This window comes from Heterodontus francisci, chromosome 12, assembly GCF_036365525.1.
Source record: "Heterodontus francisci isolate sHetFra1 chromosome 12, sHetFra1.hap1, whole genome shotgun sequence".
Lineage (NCBI taxonomy): Eukaryota > Metazoa > Chordata > Chondrichthyes > Heterodontiformes > Heterodontidae > Heterodontus > Heterodontus francisci.
Genome location: NC_090382.1, coordinates 25599125 through 25622411, shown reverse-complemented (window position 1 = coordinate 25622411; position 23287 = coordinate 25599125). Strand labels below are relative to the sequence as shown.

At 44.4% G+C, this 23287-nt stretch overlaps 1 pseudogene; it reads left to right on the top strand.

Annotated features, from left to right (window-relative positions):
* Positions 1–5199, top strand: part of LOC137375686 (matrix metalloproteinase-21-like) — a 45846-nt pseudogene extending 40647 nt beyond the window's left edge.
* Positions 5200–23287: the final 18088 nt, after the last annotated feature.

The window sequence follows — 23287 nt, the reverse complement described above, 5'->3', positions numbered from 1 at the left end:
GGGCATTGATCGGTTAGATAGGAAGAAACTTTTTCCCTTAGCGGAAGGGTCAATAACCAGGGGGCATAGATTTAAGGTAAGGGGCAGGAGGTTTAGAGGGGATTTGAGGAAAAAAAATTTCACCCAGAGGGTGGTTGGAATCTGGAACACACTGCCTGACGTGGTGGTAGAGGCAGGAACCCTCACAACATTTAAGAAGTATTTAGATGAGCACTTGAAATGCCATAGCATACAAGGCTACGGGCCAAGTGCTGGAAAATGGGACTAGAATAGTTAGGTGCTTGATGGCCGGCACAGACACGATGGGCTGAAGGGCCTGTTTCTGTGCTGTATAACGCTATGACTCTATCACCAGTGCATTTGAGGAGCGGAGAAGCTTGGAGGTATGGGCAAGAACTTTAAGCATCGGCCATTTTTAATTCTGTCCATCTGATTTGCAGGAACGCAGTACTGGCACTATGACCCTATTAATGATATGGCTTTTACTCAAGACGCACATGGCACCAGATATCCCAAGCTCATTAGTGAAGGGTTTCCTGGTGCTCCCAGCCCAATAGACACCGCTTATTTTGACAGACGAGACCGAAATATTTATTTCTTCAGGGGTGATGAGGTAAGCTCGGCTGCCATGTTTATACATTACGTTCGCATCACCTATAAACTGCTATTCTTACATGTCAAAGCTCAGAAGTTGAATGTATAATTTACTCAGAAACCCAAGAATGTAGGACATGGAGGCGGAGTGCAAGCAGGTCATCTTCTATAATATTTATTGTAATAGCTGATATTGGAGCTCAATCCAGACAGGACTCTGGCCTGCTCCTGTTCTAGACTCTCAGATGTTGCTCAGCTTTCTAAGCTCCCTCACCGTTGTCTCAAACTCCGGGGTCCACCTTTCAGGATTATGTTGTCTCACTCACAAGATCTGTCCTGCCCCTAGACTATCAGTTTATCCATCCTATTGCTCCCCTCTCTCAGTCACCTCTCAGACTTGCAAAAGTGTCATGGGATCTTCTACATCCAACTGAGAGGGCAGAACATGGACTCAGTTTAATGTCTCATCCAAAACAAAAGCTCTTCTTGACCGTGCAACAGTCCCTCAATACTACAGAGGAATATCTGCACAGACAATGTGGTTAAGACTCTGAAGTGCTACCAACTGAGCCATAGCTAACACCTATTAACCAGCAGTAAAGCATCTCCTTCAGAAAGCAAGAAAAATAGGAATGGAGGTTGGTATTGGGGGTGGGATGCAGGGAAGGGAGCAGGGAAATACTATGGATACCTCAACTTCAAAGCAAAAGGACATGAACCCAAACTCAGTGTAATAAAATCAGCCTGTTCTTTCCAATTCATTGCACACATTAGTCCTTTTATTGCCTTTCTACAGGTGACCGCCTTCACCATCGATCATAACCAGAAGGTTAATGGGTTTCCCAAAAAGATTGTGGACTTCTTCCCACCGGTAGTGGCCGGCGACCATCCAGTGGGGAACCTGGATGCTGCTTTTTACTCCTACGTGCACCGCGCACTCTTCTTCATGAAGGATCAGTATTTCTGGAAGGTGGTGAGCGAAGCAGAGCGCCAAGTTAATCCCGCACTGCCGGCCAGGGGCTTGCATGGCCGCGGTAGCGTGTCCAAGCAATGGTTCGACATCTGTGACGTCCACTCATCGATGCTCACTGCATTGTCCAATTAAGGATTACACGTGTCGCACATTTGAGACGTAATGTCACCGTTGCAGGTGACTGTACTTACACTGAAGGCGGGAGTGTGGGGGGTGGGGTGCTAACTGAATGGATTTTCTCTGTGCATTTTGTAAATAAGTTCTGCCTTTTGTCAAATGCAGTTTTAGTTAAACAGACAGGGCTGGGGGGAGTTGTTGTTTGTCTGTTTTAAATGTGGCCCGGTTTCCTGTTCTCTTCAAATTTAACAATGGAAATGCAGGGCTGGGAAAGAGCCCTCAAGAACAGTGATCAATTAATAGGTAGTGTTTAACATGATGGCCCGGAACACTGGTAAAGACAAAAGTATGGCTCTGGAGGGCTGGCACATCATCACTGCACACAACCATGCAGGGACATTTTCTAGTATGTAGCAATCCATAGCGAGAACTGGGGCAATAAACCAGCTGGAAAAGGCAAAGTTAAACAGGTTTTTTTAAAAAAAACCTTCATTTTTGTATATATAAGTACAATGTGTATTGAGGACCAGTGTTTAAAGAAAATAACCCTACTGATCTCGTTTACTCTGTTTGGTGGTTCAGTGTCAAATTTTGTTTGACTATGCTCCTGTGAAGTGCCTGAGGACGTTTTACTATGTTAAATGCGCTATAGAAACACAAGTTGTTGCTGTTGTTTCATAATTCAATGAGCTAGCCTGTGTACTCAGTCTATTCTGATCACTTTAGATGTTTGCCACGTTTTTTCATCAAGACAAGACAGTGGTGCAGGCGGATATGGCCTGGGGCCCCATGCGACCTCCAGCCCTGTCACATAGGAACATTAATAACAGGAGAAGGCCATTCAGCATCCTCAGGTCTGCTCCACCATTCAATTAGATCATAGCTGATCTGCTTCTCAACTCCATTTACCTGGTATTGCTCCAGAACCCTTGATACCCTTACCCAATAAAATTCAATCGATCTCAGTCTTGAATGCTCTAATTGAACACATTTGTAACCTTGTGGTGATGGAGAGAGAGTTGCAGATGTTCACCATAGTTTTTGTGACCTTGGAGAGTTACTTCTGGCCCTGTGTTAGCCTGTCTCTGTTCATGACCCTCTTCATTGTGCCATGTTACCAGAGCTAGTACCATTATTGGAATATCATTGGATGTTGAGCAATCCCCACCATCTGTCGACCATGTGTAAGATTGCTATTCAAACTCTCATTCCTTGTAGGTTTTTCATTTGTTATCCTTCCTGTGAGGCAGTAGCTGCCCAGTACAATACAGTTGAAAGCAAAGAGCTCACTACAGTGGAACCATGGATGTAGACCCACATCTCATCGCTGCAGGATTATTCTTGGGAGCTGGTCTTGAGCTGTTTGAGATTGTTGCCACCACCAAACAGTGGTCATTCTCAGTGTCAACAACAGGCCCTTTTGGGCCAACTGCCTCTATTCTGCCCCAACAACATGTTCAGCCCCGGCCTCAGCAAAAAAAGCCCCTTCGCTACCCCTTCACACTATAATTTACTGAGCTTTCCCCAGACCAGACTGGGACTTCAGCCATTTAACCCCCTCCTGTTTTCCATTTCCACACATTACAGGGCATTCTTACATTACAATGGTGACTATACTTCTAAAGTACTTCATTGGCTGTAAAGAACTTTTGGACATTCTAAGGTCATGATAGGCGTTATACAAATGCAAGTCTTTCATCTTCTGCTGCTGCTTCTTGTGTTTGCCTCTTCCTTTCCTTTGTTCTATTCCTTTTGGATGCTGGCCATCTCCAATCTCCTCCAGTTTGATAAAGTATCCCCATTCAAAACTGTTCTCTGTTCTCGATACAGAGGGCGCCCAACCTGCTGAGTGTTTCCAGCATTTTCTGCTTTTCTTTCGGATTGCCAACATCCGCTGTTTAGTTTGCTTTTCATCATAAACTGACTCCCTTTAGATGTTGTTCATACAGTTCGGATTCATTACAGGTTTTGCTAGTCACTTAATCGATTACAAAAGGTCACACATCTACCACCCCCTGCCCCCACCCCTCAGCTGGCTTTCAATGTGATAAGTGCAGCTGTACATGATGTCCCAGGTTTGGGCTTTTCTTCCACCAGTGCAGCCATTACAATTGAGACTCATCTGCCGATTGGACAGGAGACTCCATCAATCATTACACGTCCAATCAGGAGAGTTTGCACCAACCTGAATAATACTAGCCCCATCTGGAAACTGTCTTCATTTGGTGAAGCTAGTATGTTAGCTGCCAAAATCCGCAACAACCAAATGTAAAACTTACGTCAACAAAACCATAATTCACACCTGAACTAGTTTACTCTTTGGATTCCAGCAATGAGTCGCCTAATTTTGGCAGCCCCCTAACCAATAAGGGGACTCATCCATAGACAGTGTCAGCTGTGGCTCAGTTGGTGCCAATCTCAGCTCTAAGTCAGAAGGTGTGGGTTTAAGTCCCACTCCAGTGACTTGAGCACAAGATCTGCACTTACCCTCCCAGTGCAATACTGAGGGGTAACGAACGCCCTTGAAGAGTTTAGCCTTGCTCCACCTCACTCTAGAAACCAGTTCAGGACAATTTAAGCACCTGGTGTTTAAGGTTGGCTCAAAGCCAAAACACATCTTACACAGATGCTAATCTTGTAGTCTGAATGTGCAGCAAAATTAAGTGTGTGAAACCTCGGAGGGCAGCACAGCCCAGATATAGGAGGGAGGACGGATGGAAAGCCAAATGGCTGGATGTCAAGAACACAAAATATTCAAAATTTCCTTTTTTGTTTTTTTTCACGATAAATGGGAGGGTTTTGCTGAACGCAGTTTGGTTTGTTGACCAATGTTCCAATGATTTCCGTCAGTCTTTAACTGTGCCATTCAGTTTGTGGGTCCCTTCAAGGACATTTGTTAAATGTGAAGTTATGTATAATTGCTGAGAAGTGAAGATATTTATTTTCGAATCATTGATATATTTATACCTTGTGCAGTGTTTTTCCTTTCTCTTTGCTTTTTCATCCAGATTCTACAATTTACAGGTTTAGGGGCACATAATGTATCAGAAAATATTTTTATTTTAATATCACTCCGACCTGCTGGTTAATAACTCCAGTTAAAATTGAATGTATTTATGTAGCAGACTAATTCATAGCTGCCCTGAAAGCATTCAGTGTTCTCGCTCCTAATTGCTGTTCAGTGCCTGTGTGCTGGAAAGGTCCTGTGTGGGGAATTAGGCAAGCACAGCATCAGGCCTGACTGCATTGGCACCCCTCACAGAAAAATAGCCTGACTAGGCTTGCATATGAAGGACAATCTCTTGGCTGAGGTGGAGGTTGGCAACTGGTGCCTGTGGAACTATGCGCCAGCAAGGGACTCCCGCTCTCAGGAGAAGATGGGAGAAGATTGACGAGAAACAAAACCAGATTTGAAATCGCAAACAAACTGTTTGAGTTCAGGAACTGGGTAAATTAGATGGTCAATGTAGTCTTATTGACAAGTGACACGTCTGTCATGCGCTCTGGATCTTTATTGCAAGGTTGACGTAGAATCCTATAAATGTTTTCTCTGGAAACCATTATGTAACATGTGTTGTGCTTCTTCTTATCAACTCAGAAATGACTGGGTCCCGGCTGGAGCATTGTACACAATTTTGGGCACCACACTTTAGCTCAAATATCAAGGCCTTGGAGAGGGTGCAGAAGAGATTTGCTAGAATGGTACCAGGGATAAGGAATTTCAGTTACCTGGAGAGACAGGAGAAGCTAGCATTGTTCTCCTTACAGCAGAGAAAGTTAACGGGAGATTTATTAGAAGTGCTCCAAATTATGAAGGACTTTGATAGAGTAAATGGGGAGAAAATGTTTCCACTGGCAGGAGTGTCAGTAACCAAAGGACACAAATATAAGGAAATTGGCAAAAAAAGTTAGAGGGAGTTGAGGAGTTTTTTTTTAATGCAGCAAGTTGTGATGATCTGGAATGCATTGACTGTCAGGGCAGGGGAAACAAATTCAACAGGGACTTTCAAAAGAGAATTACATAAATACTTGAAAAGGACAGATTTCCATGGCTATAGGGAAAGAGCAGGGGGAGTGGGACTAATTGGAAATCTCTTTCAAAGAGCTGGCACAGGCATGATGGGTTGAATGGCCTAATACTGTACTGTATGATTCTAACTGCAAGACGCATTAAATACAAATCTTATACTGTGGCACCGCTCTCGCCCCACTCCCAATGCCAAGCTTTGCATGACAGAAGCACACATCAGCTGCGGAAACTAACAGGCACTGAGTCGCAGCCTGTGCAATTGTTCCATCCATGTAATTTGTCATGGAGAGGTGTAGGGGGAATGGGGGTGCAAGGGGCAAAGAAACAGGGGTTTCATACGAACACACAAAATTAATGGGCAGGAAAAGACCAGCTGGTCCATCAAGCTTGTCCCACACTCATGATGGCGGGAATATCATGATTAAACACTTCTTGGCATCCCCTCTCCTCTCTCACTCACCCCCACCCTCCCACCCCATCCCCACCACCCCCCCAACTTCCCGCAGCCATGTGATCTCCTGGGAGAGGCAAACAAACAGAGGGGGAAACCAAGGGACAAAAGGGAATAAAATACTCTGGAGGATCCCTCTCGGTCTCCCTCAGGCAATCAAAATCAGTCCAAGAGATCACATGGATCAAGTGTTAACTATAAAGACACTTGTCTTCTCTATGATGTGCTCTCTGCCCCAGTTAACAAGCCATTCAGTTCCCCCTTAAAGGCACACAGAGACTCCACGCACACCACATAAGCCAGCTACGCATTCCAAAGGCTCAGTACTCTCTGGGAAAACAAGACAACCTAATTTCCATCTATTCCTACTCTAACATTGTTTAAACCCGTGTCCTCTTGTCCTCCTTAACCTGTTAACTGCAATAATATATTTTCAGTCACAAACTCTTTACCTCAGGTAGTCAGTCACACCAAAACCAAACGTGAACATAACTAAAGCAGTGAGCTGCCTCTATCCCATAAACAAATGTCAAGCGAAACACATATTTTCCCCTCTTCTTATTCATTTCCATTCTTTTTCCTTCCGCTTACTCAGTGACAGCACTCTCACCCGTAAGTAAGAAAGTTATGGGTTCAAGTCCCACTCCAGAAACTTCAGTATGTAATCTAGGCTGATTCTCTGAGAGGTAGTACTAAGGGTGTGCTGCACTGTTGGAGGTGCTATTTTTTCAATGAGAAGTTGAACCAAGATTCCATCAGTTCTCTTACGTGGTGTAAAAGATCCCATGGCAATATTTAGAAGTAGAACAGGGATTAGTCATTCCCACCTCCCTACCCTTTTCTCTCTCAGTCTCTTCGCAGCCTGCCTGCCTGTGAGATTTGCAAGTGTTTTCTCTGACTGGATGTTCAGAGAATGCCAGCGAGATATATATATGGGCCCAGCATACCATGGCAGCAGCGTATACCATCTCCGGGATTCACTGCAGCAACCTACCAAGGTTTCTTCAACAGTAATCCCCAACCCTCAATCTCCACCAACTAGAAGGACAAGAGCAGCAGGTGCGGTGCATTGGATCACCATCACCTGCAGGTTTCTCAATAAGTCATACAATAACCTGACTTGAAAATATATTGTCAATCCTTCCTACCTAACAGCATTATGAGAATATCTTCACTACATAGACTGCAGTGGTTCAAGTAAAAGGCACAACACCAACTTCTCAAGGACAACAATGGGTGGGCAATAAACGACAGCTTTGTAAGAGATGCTGAACCCAGAAATTCCATTTTCACATTTGTGTCAGCCTGCCTCTCCACTTCAGGACTGCTACCATCTCTAATGCAGGGAAGCAGCATGTGATAAGAACAGAAGAGCATAATGACTAGGAGCAGGAATAGGCTATTTGGCTCTTTGAGCCTCCTCCGCTATTCAATAAGATCATGGCTGATCTGATTATGGCTTCAATTCCACTTTCCTGCCTGGCCCCCATAACCCGTCACTCCCTTGTCATTCAAAAATCTAACTCAGCCTTGAATATATTCAATGACCCAGCTTCCACTGCTCTCTGTGGTCAAGAATTCCAAAGATCAATGACCCTCTGAGAGAAGAAATTCCTCAACTCCATCTTAAATGAGAGACCCCTTATTCTGAAACTGTGCCCCCTAGTTCTAGATTTCCCCAGGAAGGGAAACATCCTCTCAGCACCTACCCTGTCAAGCTCCCTCAGAATCTTACATGTTTCAATAAAATCACCTCTCATTCTTCTAAACTCCAATTAGTATAGGCCCAACCTGCTCTACCTTTCTCCGTTGCAGGAATCAACCTAGTGAACCTTCTCTAAACTGCTTCCAATGCAAGTATATCCCTCCTTAAATAAGGAGGCCAAAACTATGCAACACCAATGCGCTGTAGCAAGACTTCCCTAATTTGATAGTCCATCTCCCTTGCAATAAATCCAACATTCTATTTGCCTCCCTAATTACTTGCTGTACCTGCATGCTAATCTTTTGTGATTCATGTACAAGGACACCCGGATCACTCTATACTGCAGCATTCTGCAGTCTCTCTCCGTTTAAATAATATTTTACTTTTCTATTCTTCCTGCCAAAGTGGACAATCTCATATTTTCCCACATTATATTCCATCTGCCAAATTTTTGCCCACTCTCTTAACCTATCTATATTCCTTTGCAGACCCTTTGTGTCCTCCTTACAATTTGCTTCCCACCTATCTTTGTATTGCCAGCACATTTGGCTACAATACACTCTGTTCTTTCATCCAAGTCATTAATTTAGATCGTAAATAGTTGAGGCCCCAGCACTGATCCCTGTGGCACCCCACGGGTGACAGTTTGCCAACCAAAAAATGCCCCATTTATCCCGATTCTCTGTTTAAAGTTAGTTCGTCAATCCGCTATCCATGCTATTATTATACCCAACACCATGAACTCTTATGTTGTGTCGTAACCTTTTATGTGGCACCTTATCAAATGCCTTTTGAAAATCCAAATACACTACAATCTGCTGGTTGCCCTTTATTCACCCTGCTTGTATCCTCAAAGGACACTTATACATTTTTCAAACACTATTTCCATTTCATAAAACCATGTTGACTCTGCTTGATAGACAGAGCAAAGCAACCCCATATCCAACAGATCAGATCTAAGCTCTGCAGTCCTGTCATATCTAGTCATGAATGGTGATGGAAAATTGAACAATTAACAGGAGGAGGAGGCTCCATAAACATCCCCATGCTCAGAAATGGGGGAGCCCAGCACATCAGTGCAAAAGACAAGGCTGAAGCAATTGCAACCATCTTCGGCCAGAAGTGCCGAGTGAATGATCCATCTCAGCCTCCTCCTGAGGGCTCGAGCATCACAGACACCAGTCTTCAGCCAATTCAATTCACTCCATGTGATATCAACGAATGGCTGAAGGCACTGGATACAGCAAAGGCTATGGGCCCTGATGATATCCCGGCTGTAGTACTGAAGACTTATGCTCCAGAACTAGCTGCACCTCTAGCCAAGCTGTTCCAGTACAGCTACAACACTGGCAGCTATCCGACCATGTAGAAAATTATCCAGATATGTCCTGTCAACAAAGAGCAGGGCAAATCCAATCCAGCCAATTACTGGACCATCAGTCCACTGTCAATCATCAGCAAAGTGATGGAAGATTGACAGTGCTATCAAGTGGCACTTATCAATAACCTGCTCACCGATGCTCTGTTTGGGTTCCACCAGGGCAACTCGTCTTCAAATCTCATCACAACCTTGGTCCGAACATACACAAAAGAGCTGAATTCCAGAGAATGCCTTTGACATCAAGGCAACATTTGACCGAGTATGGCATCATGGAGTACGAGCAAAATTGGAGTCAATGGGATTCACGAGGAAACCTGTCCACTGATTGGAGTCATACCTAGCACAAAGGAAGATGGTTGTGGTTGTTGGAGGTCAATCATCTGAGCTCCAGGACATCGCTGCAGGAATTCCTCAGGGTAGCGTCCTAGGCCCAACCATCTACATCACTATATAAATGCAAGTCTTTCTTTTTTTTGGTGAGCTGCCTTCTTGAACCTCTGCAGTCCATGTGCTGTAGGTACACCCACAGTACTGTTAGGAAGGGAGTTCCAGGATTTTGACCCAGCAACAATGAAGGAACAACAATATAGTTCCAAGTCAGGATGGTGTGTGACTTGGAGGGGAACTTGTAGGTGGTGGCGTTCCCATACATCTGCTGCCCTTGTCCTTCTGGGTGGTAAGGGTCATGCATCGAAGGAGGCTTGAAGGAGGCTGGCATTCCCACCATCTAAATTATAATATCATAAAATTCTCATAATAACTAAGCGATCTTGTATTTTGGTGTTCTTTCTTTGAGTTTAAGTAGTACTTTAATATTTTAAAAGCTCCTCTCTCTTGAACAAGGCTGAGCTGGCCTAATGGGATTAGTGTAGGATTAGTATAAATGGGTGGTTGATGTTCGGCACAGACTCGGTGGGCCGAAGGGCCTGTTTCAGTGCTGTATCTCTAATCTAATCTAATCTAATCTAATGCCCATCACCAGCCTTAGTAATTGCAGGTCTACCTGGCAATCTTCATGCCACTCTGTATGCTACTCCATATGCACTCCCCTCCTAGGTGAGACAGCCAGCCCACTCTGCGCAGCACTCTGTCCCCATCTTGCATCAAGCCTGCCTCCGCCTATTGCTCATTCACACTACTTGTCTATTTCGCAGAGCTCCTTGAAAGTCTCCATGGACTCCCAGAGATGCACAGACCCCGATTTGAGAAATACTTACCTGGTGAATGTTGCACATGTGTGGATTTGGAGCTTGTTTGTGGTACCTCTCCATGGCCAAAATATCCGCTCTCAGTCCTTTTGGCTCACACCTGAAGAAGCTGCTTGGGTAAGGTAGCAATGGATGGTGGGCAGCCAAAGCACTGCACGTTGGCAAGAGTCAATGTCTGCAGGGGAGGAAAGAGAGAGAGGATGAATTTAATACAGATTAGTTCCAAGGCACATCAGAAGACCAAAGCCTCTTCCGCTCTGTCTCAACCTCAACATCAGAACATCCTGTCTAATGATTTTCTGCCAAATAATGTTCAATTAGTTGCTGGTTTGAAAGAGCCCAAATTCTTAGAACTTGTGAGAACGTTAGACTTACCTAGTCAGACTAGCACAAGTCTAGTAAGCAACAGTGCAAACACTGGCTATGCCCTTGAGTATAGAAGATTAAGGGGCGATCTAATTGAGATATTTAATACAATTAAAAGATTTGATGGGGAAGCTGAAGAGAAATTGTTTCCTCTGGTGGGGGAGTTTGGAACAAGTGGGCATAGCCTTAAAATTAGAGCTGACCATTCAAGGGTGATGTCAGGAAACACTTCTTCACGCAAAGGGTAGTAGAAATCTGAAACTCTCTGCCCCAACGTGCTGTTGAGGCTGGTGGGTGGCGAGGTGGGGGAGGAGGGGGCCGATTGAAAATTTTAAAACGGAGATTGATAGATTTTTGTTAGACAAGGGTAATAAGAGTTACCAAACCAAGGCAGGTAGATTAAGTTAAGACACAGATCAACCATGATCGAATTGAATGGTGGAATTTTGAGAGCTGAATGGCCTGTTCCTATGTTCTTATGCTTCTTATGTACTTATGGACAGGTTGGTGTCCTCTGAAACTCAGAGCAATGCAAGACACTTGTAACCACTACATCTTGGCATTGCATGTAAGTGCATCCATATAAGTGGATGCAGTGTGTCTCCATGTTGATATGTGCATGGGTATCAGCTTGGGCTCAGTACTTTGTTTTGACATATTGGGGGGAGTTTTCCCAGGCCAGTGGAAGCGGGTTTGGAGGCAGAGGGGGTGGGCCAGGAAAATTGCAAAAACTACCTTCAGGCTGGTATCCCGACATGCTCCTGCCTCTTTGCATCTTTCTCAGGGGAGGGGAGGGAGTGAAGTCAGGAACCCCTTGGCTCAGGTGGGAAGGCAATTTAAGATATTAAGCAAGCAATTAAGAGGGATTTTGCACATAGGCTCCCTCTTTCCCAACAGGGGTCAGTCCCACTTTGTTTCTCCAACCCAGCAGGTTGGAGAAGGTGAGAGCACTGCAGGAGGGACTTCCTTAGTGTAACTGGCAAGCTGTGAAGGCTCTGATCTATTTTATCGAGATGGTATGTGGATGATTGTCTGACAATGGCCTAACCATCAGAAACTATTTATGAGGACAATGGGGAGAAATGCTCTGGTCACATGACAGAAACTAGGTTTCTGATAAGGTGTTTTAATAAGGCACATTCTGGCCAGATGGAAAAAGCATCAATGACAATGAAGAGAAAAGACCCTGCCTAAGACCACTAGCTTTAAGCCACATGTAGGCAGAGGCTCGAGTTGGCTCTGAACTCTCCACCTGACGAACCTCACCAGGGCTTCACCATTGAATCTTGACTGGAGTATAACAAGAGAAATCTGCTACTGCAAACATAAAACAACAATAAATCCGTCCTCCTAAACCTGCAGAGCTTTTCTTCAGTGGATATAAAAATAGGATTACAGGCCTGCACCGTTTCAAGTCTTCACCCTGGAGAAAAGCAAGTGTAACAGAGAACTCTTGAAATTGTAAGACCTAAACACATGCTACTTTTATAATCATAATCTTTTCTTGAGTGTGTGTATCTGTATGAGTATGAGAGTGGGCGCAGATGTGTATATTCAGGCGTTGAACAATAAACATTTATCTTTCTTTTAAAACTTATGAGAAAGCCTGTCCTTTGTCTGCTCCTGACAATAAAAGCACTCAGGGGTTAAAACACTTCTTTCGTAACATACTGTCTTCAGTCAGTCGAGAAGTGAAATGGGGAGCCCATCCCTATCTCAGTCTGTCCATAACAGTAGTTAGCAAAGCGTATGGGGTCATGGGCTTCATAAGTAGAGGTATTGAGTACAAAAGCAGGGAAGTTATGCTGAACCTTTATTCAGCTCTGGTTAGGCCACAACTAGAGAATTGCATTCATAGAAACATAGGAACATAGGAGCAGGAGTAGGCCATTCAGCCCATCAAGCCTGCCCCGCCATTCAATATAATCATGGCTGATCTTTCACTTCAATGCCTTTTTCCCACGGTATCCTCATATTCCCTTATGTCATTTGTAGTTAGAAAGCTGTCAATCTCTGCTTTAAATAATACAGCCAGTTCTGGTCACCACACTTTAGGGAGGATCTGTGAGAGGGTGCAGAGGACATTTACCAGAATGGTTACCGAGATGAGGGATTTTAGCTACAAGGTTAGGTTGTAGAAGCTGGGGTTGTTCTCCTTGGAGCAAAGGAGATTGAGGGGAGATCTAACTGAAGTGTACAAGATTATGACAGGTTTAGATAAAGTAAACAAAGAAATGCTGTTCCCATTAGCTGATGGTACAAGGATGAGGGGACACAGATCAAAGGCAAGAGATGCAGGGGGTATATGAGAAAGAACGTATTTATGCAGCAATTGGTAATGACCTGGAATGTGCTGCCTATGAGGGTGGTGGAAGCGGAAATGATGCATGATTTCAAAAGGAAATTAGATGGACACTTGAGGGAAATAAGCTTGCAGGGCTACAAGGATAGAGTGGGGGAATGACACTGACTGAATTGCTCTACAGAGAACCAGCATGGACATGATGGCTGGATGGCTGAATGGCCTCCTTTTGTGCTGTTATGACTCTATGATGAAACAGCTGAAAATGGTTGGGCTGAGGACACTGCCCTAAGGAACTGCTGCAATAATAGCCTGGAGCTGAGATGATTGGTCCTCAACAACCACAACCATCTTCCTTTGTGCTCGGTATGACTCCCGCTAGTGGAAAGTTTTCCCCCTGGTTCCCATTGACTTCAATTTTGCTAGGGCTCCTTGATTCCACATTTGGTCAAATTCTGCCTTGATGTCAAGGGCAGTCACTTTTACCTCGCGTCTGGAATTCAGCTCTTCTATTAATGTTTGGACCAAGGCTACAATGAGGTCTGGAGCTGAATGGCCCTGGCGAAGCCCAAACTAAGCATCGATAAGTAAGTGCCGCTTGATAGCACTGTTGACATTGCCTTCTATCACTTTGCTGATGATTGAACGACCACTGACCACCTTCAGGAGCTTATCCATTGTCTCTCGAGATAAGGAGGCCAAAGAGAAGAACGAGACTGATGGATTGGTAATTGACTGGTTTAAATTATCCTACTTTTTGTGGACACGACATATGTGGGCAATTTTCCACATTGCCGATAGATGTCAGTGTTGTAGCTGTACTGGAACAGCTTGGCTAGGGGCACGGCTAGCTCTCGAGCACAGGTCTTCAATACTGCAGCCAGGATTTTGTCAGTGCCCATAGCCTTTGCTGTATCCAATGTACTTAGCCATGGTTCTCAGCCTATTAAATAACGGCAAACCACTTTGTGGTGCTTCAACCAAGAGGCCAATCATCATAGGTGGTCCTAAACTCTAGACAGTGTGTGTTAGCAGATTATTTAACTATGGAAGGCATCATCATGTCTCAGCCCTCTCCTGTTCTTACCTCAATGTCTACACATTTCCCAGCACAAATAATAGGTTAACGATTAAGAATGGGAAGCTGGACTGACTATTTTTCTTTCCTGAGCCCTTTGAAAGTGAATCACAGCAGTCCATAAGCTGTCACATGGCTGAGGTAATCCAAATTGGTACAGACCAGGCTTGAACCTAGGACCTTCCTGGTCTGTATTCACCTCTGCACTCAGAGGGTAATGATTCGACTAGGGATTGTGTGCAGCACCTTTGCAAATGCATCTGTTCCTCTGTTTGATATTCCGAGTAGAATCCAAAATATATGTAGCGCAAGAAAATTCAGGGTGAGAAAAGGGTCAGCCCATCAAGCCCTCTCTAGTAAGATCCAGGCCTGATTATTTTATCCTGAAAATCACCACTGACCTGTGTTGATCCTATACTTTAGGAACACTAGTTTCCTTTCCCATTCTCAACTAGAAAATAAAACAAAGCAGTGTTATTTAACACCCCTCTATTCCTCAATCCCACTTCTCAATCCAACTTCCTCTTAAAGTTGCCAGAAAAAGTAACTTCTAGTCTCTAACCCTGCTTCTCCTCATGGGTTCTCATTGCCCAAGTTGAATAATTTGTTCTCTTCCCTATTCCGCAGAAATGTGCTTACAATATTGCTGGAGAGGGTGTAGAGAAGATGTACGAGAGATGAGGGACTTCAGTTATGTGGAAAGACTAGAGAAGCTTGGATTGTTCTCCTTCGAGCTAAGGAGGTTAGGGTGAGAGTAAATAGACATGTTCAAAATTATGTAGATAGAGGACATAAATTTAACATAATTGGCAAAAGAACCAGGGAGGAGATGAGGAAAATCTTATTCTCTCTCCCAACAGTAGAGTGAGTCTTGCTGATGCACTCATGAGAAAGAAAGAAAGAAAGAAAGAAAGAAAGAAAGAAAGAAAGAAAGAAAGAAAGAAAGAAAGAAAGAAAGAAAGAAAGAACCAGTTGCAAAATGCACAACCTCAGGATATCTCAAAGTGCTTTGCAGACAATTAAATATTTTCTGAAGTGTTGCCACTATCGTAATGTAGAAAATTCAGCCATGTAGCCAATGAGTAGCTGTTTATCACATCTCCTCTGCCAACATAGTTTGGGTGGAAATTAGGAATAGCAGGAGTCAGAAAACGTTGTGGGAGTAGTATACAGGCCCCTGAACAGTAGTTATATTATTGGACAGAACATTAATGGGAAATTATTGGAGCTTGTAACAAAGGTAATGCATTAATTGTGGGGGACTTTAATCTGCTTATAGACTGGGACAATCAAATTGGCAACAGTGGTCTAGAAGATGAATTTGTAAAATGTTCTCATGACAGTTTCTTGGAGCAATACGTTGTAGAACTGACTAGGGATAAAGCTTTCTTAGATCTCATATTGTGTAATGAAACAGGGTTAATAAGCAATGTCATAGTAAAAGATCCACTGGGAAATAGTGATCAGAAGACCATTGAATTTCATGTAAAGTTTGAAAGTGACACGTTTCAATCATAAACAAGAATCTTAAACTTAAACAACGCCAATTACGAAGGTATGAGGGGAAAACTGGCTCAGGTTGAATAGGTAAATAAGCTGAAAGGTACGGTAGTAAATGAACAGTGGGAAATATTTAAAGAAACAATTCAAAGGGTTCAACAAAAGTTCAAAAACAAAAACTCGTCAAAACAAACCCATCCGTGGCTCACTCAGGAAATTAAGGAGAGTATTAGACTGAGAGAAGAGGCTTTCAAAGTTGCAAAAATTAATAGCAAATCTGAGGATTGGGAGTGTTTTAGAAACTAGCAAAGGGCCACCAAAAAGTTGATAAAAAGGGAAAAAATAGAACATCAGAGTAAACGAGCCAGCAGCTTTTATAAGTACATAAAAAGGAAGAGAGGAGCTAAAGTAGACGTTGGTCCCTTAGAGGCAGAGATAGGAGAAATCATCATTGGGAATGAGGAAATGGCAGAGGCATTGAACAAATATTTTGTGTCTATCTTCACAGTAGAAGACATAAATTCCATCCCAGAAATAGACAGGAATCTAGGGGCTAAAAAGTGTGAGGAAATTAAGAAAAATTATATCAGCCGAGAAAAAATATTGGAGAAACTTGAGGGACTAAAATTGGACAAGTCCCTGGAACCAGATGGCCTACATCTGAGGGTTCTAAAAGAGATAGCTGCAGAGATAGTGGATGCGCTAACTATGATTTTCCAGAATTCGTCAGAGTCAGTAATGGTCCCATCAGATTGGAAGTTGGCAAATGCTACACCGCTTTTCAAGAATGGAGGTAGAGAGAAAACAGGGAACTACAGGTCAGTTAGCCTAACATCAGTCATTGGGAAGATGCTGGAGACTACTATTAACAGAGTCTAACAATGCACTTGGAAAAGCGTAGTATGATTAGAACAAATCAGCATTGTTTTACTAAAGGGAAATCCTGTTTGACAAATTTATTAGATTTTTTTGAGAATGTAACGAGTAGGGTAGATAAAGGAAAACCAGTAAATGTAGTATACCTGGATTTCCAAAAGACATTCGATAAGGTGCCACATAAAATATTGATAGGCAAGATAAGGGCTCATGGTGTTGGGGGTAATATATTAGCATGGATAGAGGATTGGTTAATAGACAGAGAGTGGGCATAAATGGGGTATTTTCAAGTTGGCAAGTAGTGAATAGTGGGGTGCCGCAAGGATCAGTGCTGGGGCCTCAGCTATTTACACTCATAATTAATGACATGGATGAAGAGACAGAGAGTAATGTATCTACGTTTGCTGATGGTACAAAGCTCGGTCGAAAGGTAAGCTGCGGGGAGGTCATAGAGAGGCTGCAAAGAGATATAGACAGGTTAAGTGAGTGGACAATAAGATGGCAAATGGAGTATAATGTAGGGAAGTGTGAAGTTGTTCTCTTTGGTTGTAAAAATAGAAAAACAGAATATTTTTTAAAAGGTGTGAAACTGGTAAGTGTTGATGTTCAGAGAGACTTGCGGGTACTCATACAAGGAACGCACAAAGTTAACATGCTGGTGCAGCAGGCTATTAGGAAGGCAAATAGCATGTTGGCCTTTATTGCAAGGGGATTGGAGTACAGGAATAAAGAAGTCTTACTAAAATTGTATGAGGCATTGGTGAGACCGTGCCTGGAATAGTGTGCAGTTTTGGTCTCCACATTTCAGAAAAGATATACTTCCACTGGAGGCAGTGCAGCGAAGATTTACTAAATTGGTCCCCGGGATGAGGGAGTTGTCCTATGATGAGAGGCTGAATATATAGGGCTTATATTCTCTGGAGTTTAGAAGAATGAGAACGATCCAATTGAGACATAGGCAGAAATTTACACCCTCCAACAGCAGGCTGGTGGCGGAGGTGGGTGGGGAGCGTAAAATGGAGTGAGAGGTTCGGGGGACCCTTCCCGACCAGCTCCCGCCTCCGCCGCCATTTTATAGGGGGAGGTGGCGGTGAGAAACAGCCCCCACCCCCCGCCCCAGGCCAAATAAGGCCCTTAAGTGGCCAATGAGCAGCCACTTAAGGGCTTCCGCCCGCCATCACAGGGATTTTACGGTTGGCAGGCAGGAGGCCGAAGCCTCAGAAAAGCCACCTGATAAAAGTAGGCAGCCTTCTGATGGCTCGGGGGGGTGGGGATGGGGGGATCATCCTGATCGGGCACCCTGTGCATGACGGAGGGCCGCCTCCGATGCCACAACTGCCCCCAATGCCCAACACACCCGGGGCCCAACTGTTCGCCCCTGGCGAGGCCCCAAAAACGTACCCATTCTCTGTTGCTCCCCAACATCTTCATTCTTCAGCTGGGTTGCAGTCCCAGCAGTGGCCACCGCTCCCGGTGGCGCTGCTGGGACTAGGAGCTGCAGCCCGCTGATTAGCTGGCAGCTCCCTTAGGCAGGACTTCCTGCCTCAATGAGGTGGAAGTCCCGCCTAAGACCACTTAAGGGCCTGGGGACCATAAAATCCAGTCTGGATCCACAGGCCCGGCGGAGGCGGGATCGCCACCAACTTTTCAGTCGGTGGACGGCTCCCCTCCGGCCACCGTAAAATTCTGACCATACAAAATTCTGAAAGGGCATGATAGGGTAGAAGCTGAGAGATTGTTTCCACTGGTCAGAGAATCTAGAACGTGGGGGCATAGTCTCAGGATAAGGGGCCGATCACTCAGGACTGAGATGAGGAGAAATGACTATGCTCAAAGGGTTGTGAATCTTTGGAATTCTCTACCCCAGAAGGTTGTGGATGATTCATCGTTGAAAACATTTAAGGCTGGGATAGACAGACTCTTGGTCTCGCAGGGAATCATGGGAAAAGGGGAGCGGGCAGGAAAGTGGAATTGAAGCCCAAGATCAACCATGATCATATTGAATGGCGGCGCAGGCTCGATGGGCCATCTGGTCTACTTCTGCTCCTATTTCTTGTGTTCTTATGTTCTTGTGTTCTCTGCCATTAAAACAATGCAGCTTTAACTGGTGCTTAGCACATCTTTAACATGCCAAAGTCGATCTGTGTCTTGATGTGTGTAAATCTGGATTGTCTCTGGAATCAATATTGACAGCATGTACTAATGCATCGTTAATTTATGTTAACACGCACATAACACACGTGTTACCTTGACACGCAGAGTAATTTCACCCTGTGATGTGAGAACCCGCTGTATGTGAAATTACCTGTAGGATAACAGGACTTGCTTTTTTTGAACTGCTTTTTTAAAATAAGTTTCCTCCCCTTCTTCACCTGCCGAACCTTAACTGAGCTACGGTTCCAAAGGTGCCAGCCAGTTGCATTCTGGTACTTAGCTGCATGGCCATCCTTCCATGTGTCAGTCCAGATGCTGAATGTCAGTAAGCTATGTAAAATATACAAACTGGGTGGTTTTATTTTAATTAAAAAAAGTCAAAAGATGAAACTCTCCGCCGAACATGTGGGGCAGGGGAAAGAGGGAAAGGAGTGGAAAGGGGGTAATGCATTGCCTCTGAGTACTATCAGTCCTCAGATAATCTTTGCACACGTGAATTTCCCAGGAAGGCTTCCGGGATAATGATTCTGAGCAGGAACACCCTACCTCCCCAACCTAGCAGCACTGAGGCTGAATATAGCCCCTGTTAATGGTGGGGCTGGGCGGTGGGGGCATCCCTGGGAATAGAATCACTGAGAAAACTGGTTCTATTCAGTTAAATAGGCTTCAGACTTGCATTATAAAACATTGCGCCAGGTCTGCTTTCACATTCCTCTGAGTCCATTGAGCTATTTTTTTTGTCTCTCGCACTAAATGATTTTCAAGCTCTTTTGTTCGCCAGCTTCGAATGGTTCTTAGTGACAACTCCTTCAGCCTGTGGGCTCTTAGGAGGTGTTGGATAATGATGTGCACGCAAGGCTAATTCCTTCTGCAGTGAGGCGCGAATGCCAAAGCATGACAGACAAGCTCAGCCAAGTGTATCCTCACACACACACACACACACACACTTGCTGAGAATGTAACTGTTTCAGTTTTCAGGTGCGTGCGAGCGTGCGGGACATTATTTAAAATGTTCTTTCTCACGCTACAGGAGATCTGCAACCCTTCAATTAATGCTCTTCTCAAAAATACTGCTGGGCCCAGAATGGGGGATCCACACACACATTAATTCAGCGAGAATAACTTACATTTTTGGCACAAGTAAATAGTTTGTAGCAGTAGCACCCAACTGGTTCAGTGAATAATGTATCGTCAGGTGAGAAACTTTTTTTGTTAATTAGTCTCAGGATATGGGCATTGCCGGGAACGCTGATTTTAATTCCCTATCCATTGTTGCCCCTGAGAAGGTGGGCCTTCATCTCAAAAGCAGTTTGATGCAACTGAGCAGGGCCACTTAGGAGAGCATTTAAAAATCTATTACTTTGGTGTGGGAATGAAGTTATACATAGGTCAGACCAGGTAACAACGGCAGGTTTCCTTCCCTAAAGGGCAGTTAGTGAACCAGTTTGGTTTTTACCACAATCTGTCAGCTTTGTGTTCACTTTTATTCATAGCAGATTTTTCATTTAAATTGAATTTGAAACCCCAAACTGCCCTTTCCGGATTTGAATTTATGTTCTCTGGATTACTCGTCCAGTACCATCACCACTATATGACTGTGCCGTAAACATCCAGAAAGTCCAAACACCAATCCTTCATCAGTTTTGAGTCTGCTGATCTCAGCCAGTCTGCAGTACATCTGCTTCACTTGGACTCAGCATTTCAAAGGTTGAGTAGAATCAGGGGTGAAGATAGGAAATTCGACATGGTTTCCACTCCTGGTCGCTGTTAACTGGAAAAGTGCTTTTGTGCCTGTCGTTGAGGACAGGCTTAAGATTGGTGTGATGCCCCTCACAATTAAATTGTGGACCAACACCCACTATCTGGGCTCACATGGCCACTTGGTCAGACACCAAAGAGCACCTAGTTGCCCATAGTTTGGAGGAGAGACTGGTGGCACTCAGACATGATGAGACGTTAAACCAAGGTTCCATCTGCTCTGTAAGATGGACTTAAAAGATGCCACAGCATTAGTCTTAAGAAGAGCAGGGGACGTATCCCTGGTGTCCTGGCCAATATTTATCCCTCAATCAATATCACAAAAACAGATTATCTGGTCTTTGTCATATTGGTGTTTGTGAGAGCTTACTGTGTGCAAATTGGCTGCATATCCTAAAATACAACAGTGACGACATGCCAAAAGTACTTCATTGGCTGTAAAGTGCTTTGGAGTGTTCTGAGGTCATGAAGGTTGCTATAGAAATGTAAGTCTTTCTTTTCCTTTGGAGCAGAGAAAGCTCCCTCCCCATGCCAGTAAAACTGACTGGTGTGAAATAGGCAAGTGGCAACTCTTTGCTGTTTATGCCATCAAATTACACCACTATCATCCTGCCTTGTCATTGGTGATGGACCCAGGGTAGTGAACACTGATGGGAAGGGAGTATAGCATTCACTTCTGGGAACCGTATCCCAGGAAAGATATATTGACCCTGGAAAAGGTCTGGAGCAGATTCACCAGAATAATACCAAGGCTTAAATATTTAAATTATGAGGGCAGGTTGCATAAACTTGATTTGTATTACATTGATTTTAGAAGATTAAGAGGTGATCTAATCAAGGTGCTTAAAATGATTAAAGGATTCCATAGAGAAATTATTGTCTCTAATCGGTGAGCCCAGAACAAGGGGGCATAATCTTAAATTAGAACTAGGTCATTCAATAGATTGAAATCAGGAAGCACTTTTCCACACAATGGGTAGTGGAAACCTGGAACTCTGTCTCCCAAAAGACTGTGGACACTGGATCAATTGGAGTTTTCAGGACTTTTATTTAGGTAAGGATATGGAGGGATAAGATCAAAATGAGTCGAGATAGATATGATCTGATTGAATGGTGGAACAGACGCGAGGGCTGAAAGGTCTACTTCTGTCCGGGTGCTTCCATGAATAATTTGATCTTGGGTTCTCTGGCTCCAATATGTCTCTGGAGAAATTAGAAAGAGGAAGAAGAACTTGCATTTCTATAGAGTCTTTCACAAACTCAGAACGTCCAAAAACATTTTACAGCCAATGAACTACTTTTGAAGTGTTAGCCACTTTTGTATTGTCGGGGATAATAGCAGCCAATTTGCGAACAGACCTACAAACAGCAATGAATTTTAGATTAGAGATACAGCACTGAAACAGGCCCTTCGGCCCACCGAGTCTGTGCCGAACATCAACCACCCATTTATACTAATCCTACACTAATCCCATATTCCTACCAAACATCCCCACCTGTCCCTATATTTCCCTACCACCTACCTACACTAGTGACAATTTATAATGGCCAATTTACCTATCAACCTGCAAGTCTTTTTTTGGCTTGTGGGAGGAAACCGGAGCACCCGGAGAAAACCCACGCAGACACAGGGAGAACTTGCAAACTCCACACAGGCAGTACCCGGAATCGAACCCGGGTCCCTGGAGCTGTGAGGCTGCGGTGCTAACCACTGCGCCACTGTGCCGCCCTCGACCAGATTAATGACCAGATTTGAGATTGGCAGGACAACAGGAATATGGAAGATATGGCTTTGTGGGACTTTACAGAATCTGCCTTTGGAAATCAAATGACCCTCCCCCCATTAGTTGCTGACAATACAGCAACAGTGACTTTGCCCTCTAAAGTGTTATACACCTGCCAAACTCTTCCCAGTAAACGAATGCTTCCACCACCCTTTATAGTAATGTTTCATTAATGCAGGAACATCCTTGCTGTGCAATAGAACTTTAACGCTGAGCTAGATTTAATGGGACCCTTGAAGATAGGAGGTGGAAGGCCCATAGAATTGTGATGGAAAGCAGGGGGAACGGGATGCAGAGGGCCCGTCTCCTCCCCATCGCACTGCGATTAAGTCGGGGTGGGAGAGGCTGAAGACAGCTTTCCTGCCCAGAGACCAATTGAGGTGCTTAGGTGGCCAATTATTAGCCACTTAAGGGTCTCTTTCTGCCACCGCTGAAATTAAGCCAGTGGCGCAGGCCAGGGGCGGTGGGGGGGCTCCCCCACATGGGGAGATTGTCCAGTGAAACAAAGCAACCTCCCTGCGGACTTGTGGGGGTGGAGGGGTGCTCCTCTGCGTGCAAACTGTGACCCCCACCTCGCCACCTTCTTGACCCAGTCTCCAGCAATTGGCCTGCTCCCAGGCCTTCTATATACGAGCAGTGGCCACTGCTCCCGGTGGCACTGCCAATACTACTGAGCTGCCGGACCTCTGATTGGCCAGCAGCTCTTGGAGGCAGGATCCCTGCACTTCAGTGCCTGAGCATGGTAGAATCGTGACAGGGTCTCGGAAAAGCCGAGACAGGGTTCCTTTCGCCCTTTTGGCCTGACACCGGCAGCCCTGCCAGCACGACTAAATCCATCCCTCTGTGTGCAGTTAAAATAAGTTTGTTATATCCTCCACGCCAATCTAATCCAACTATTTTCCCCCCTCAACAATACCATCCATTTATATATGCCAACCATCCCAAGGCATCTCATAGGAGCATTTTCAGATAAAAGTTAACACCAAGCTAAAGAAGGAGAGAGGTATTAG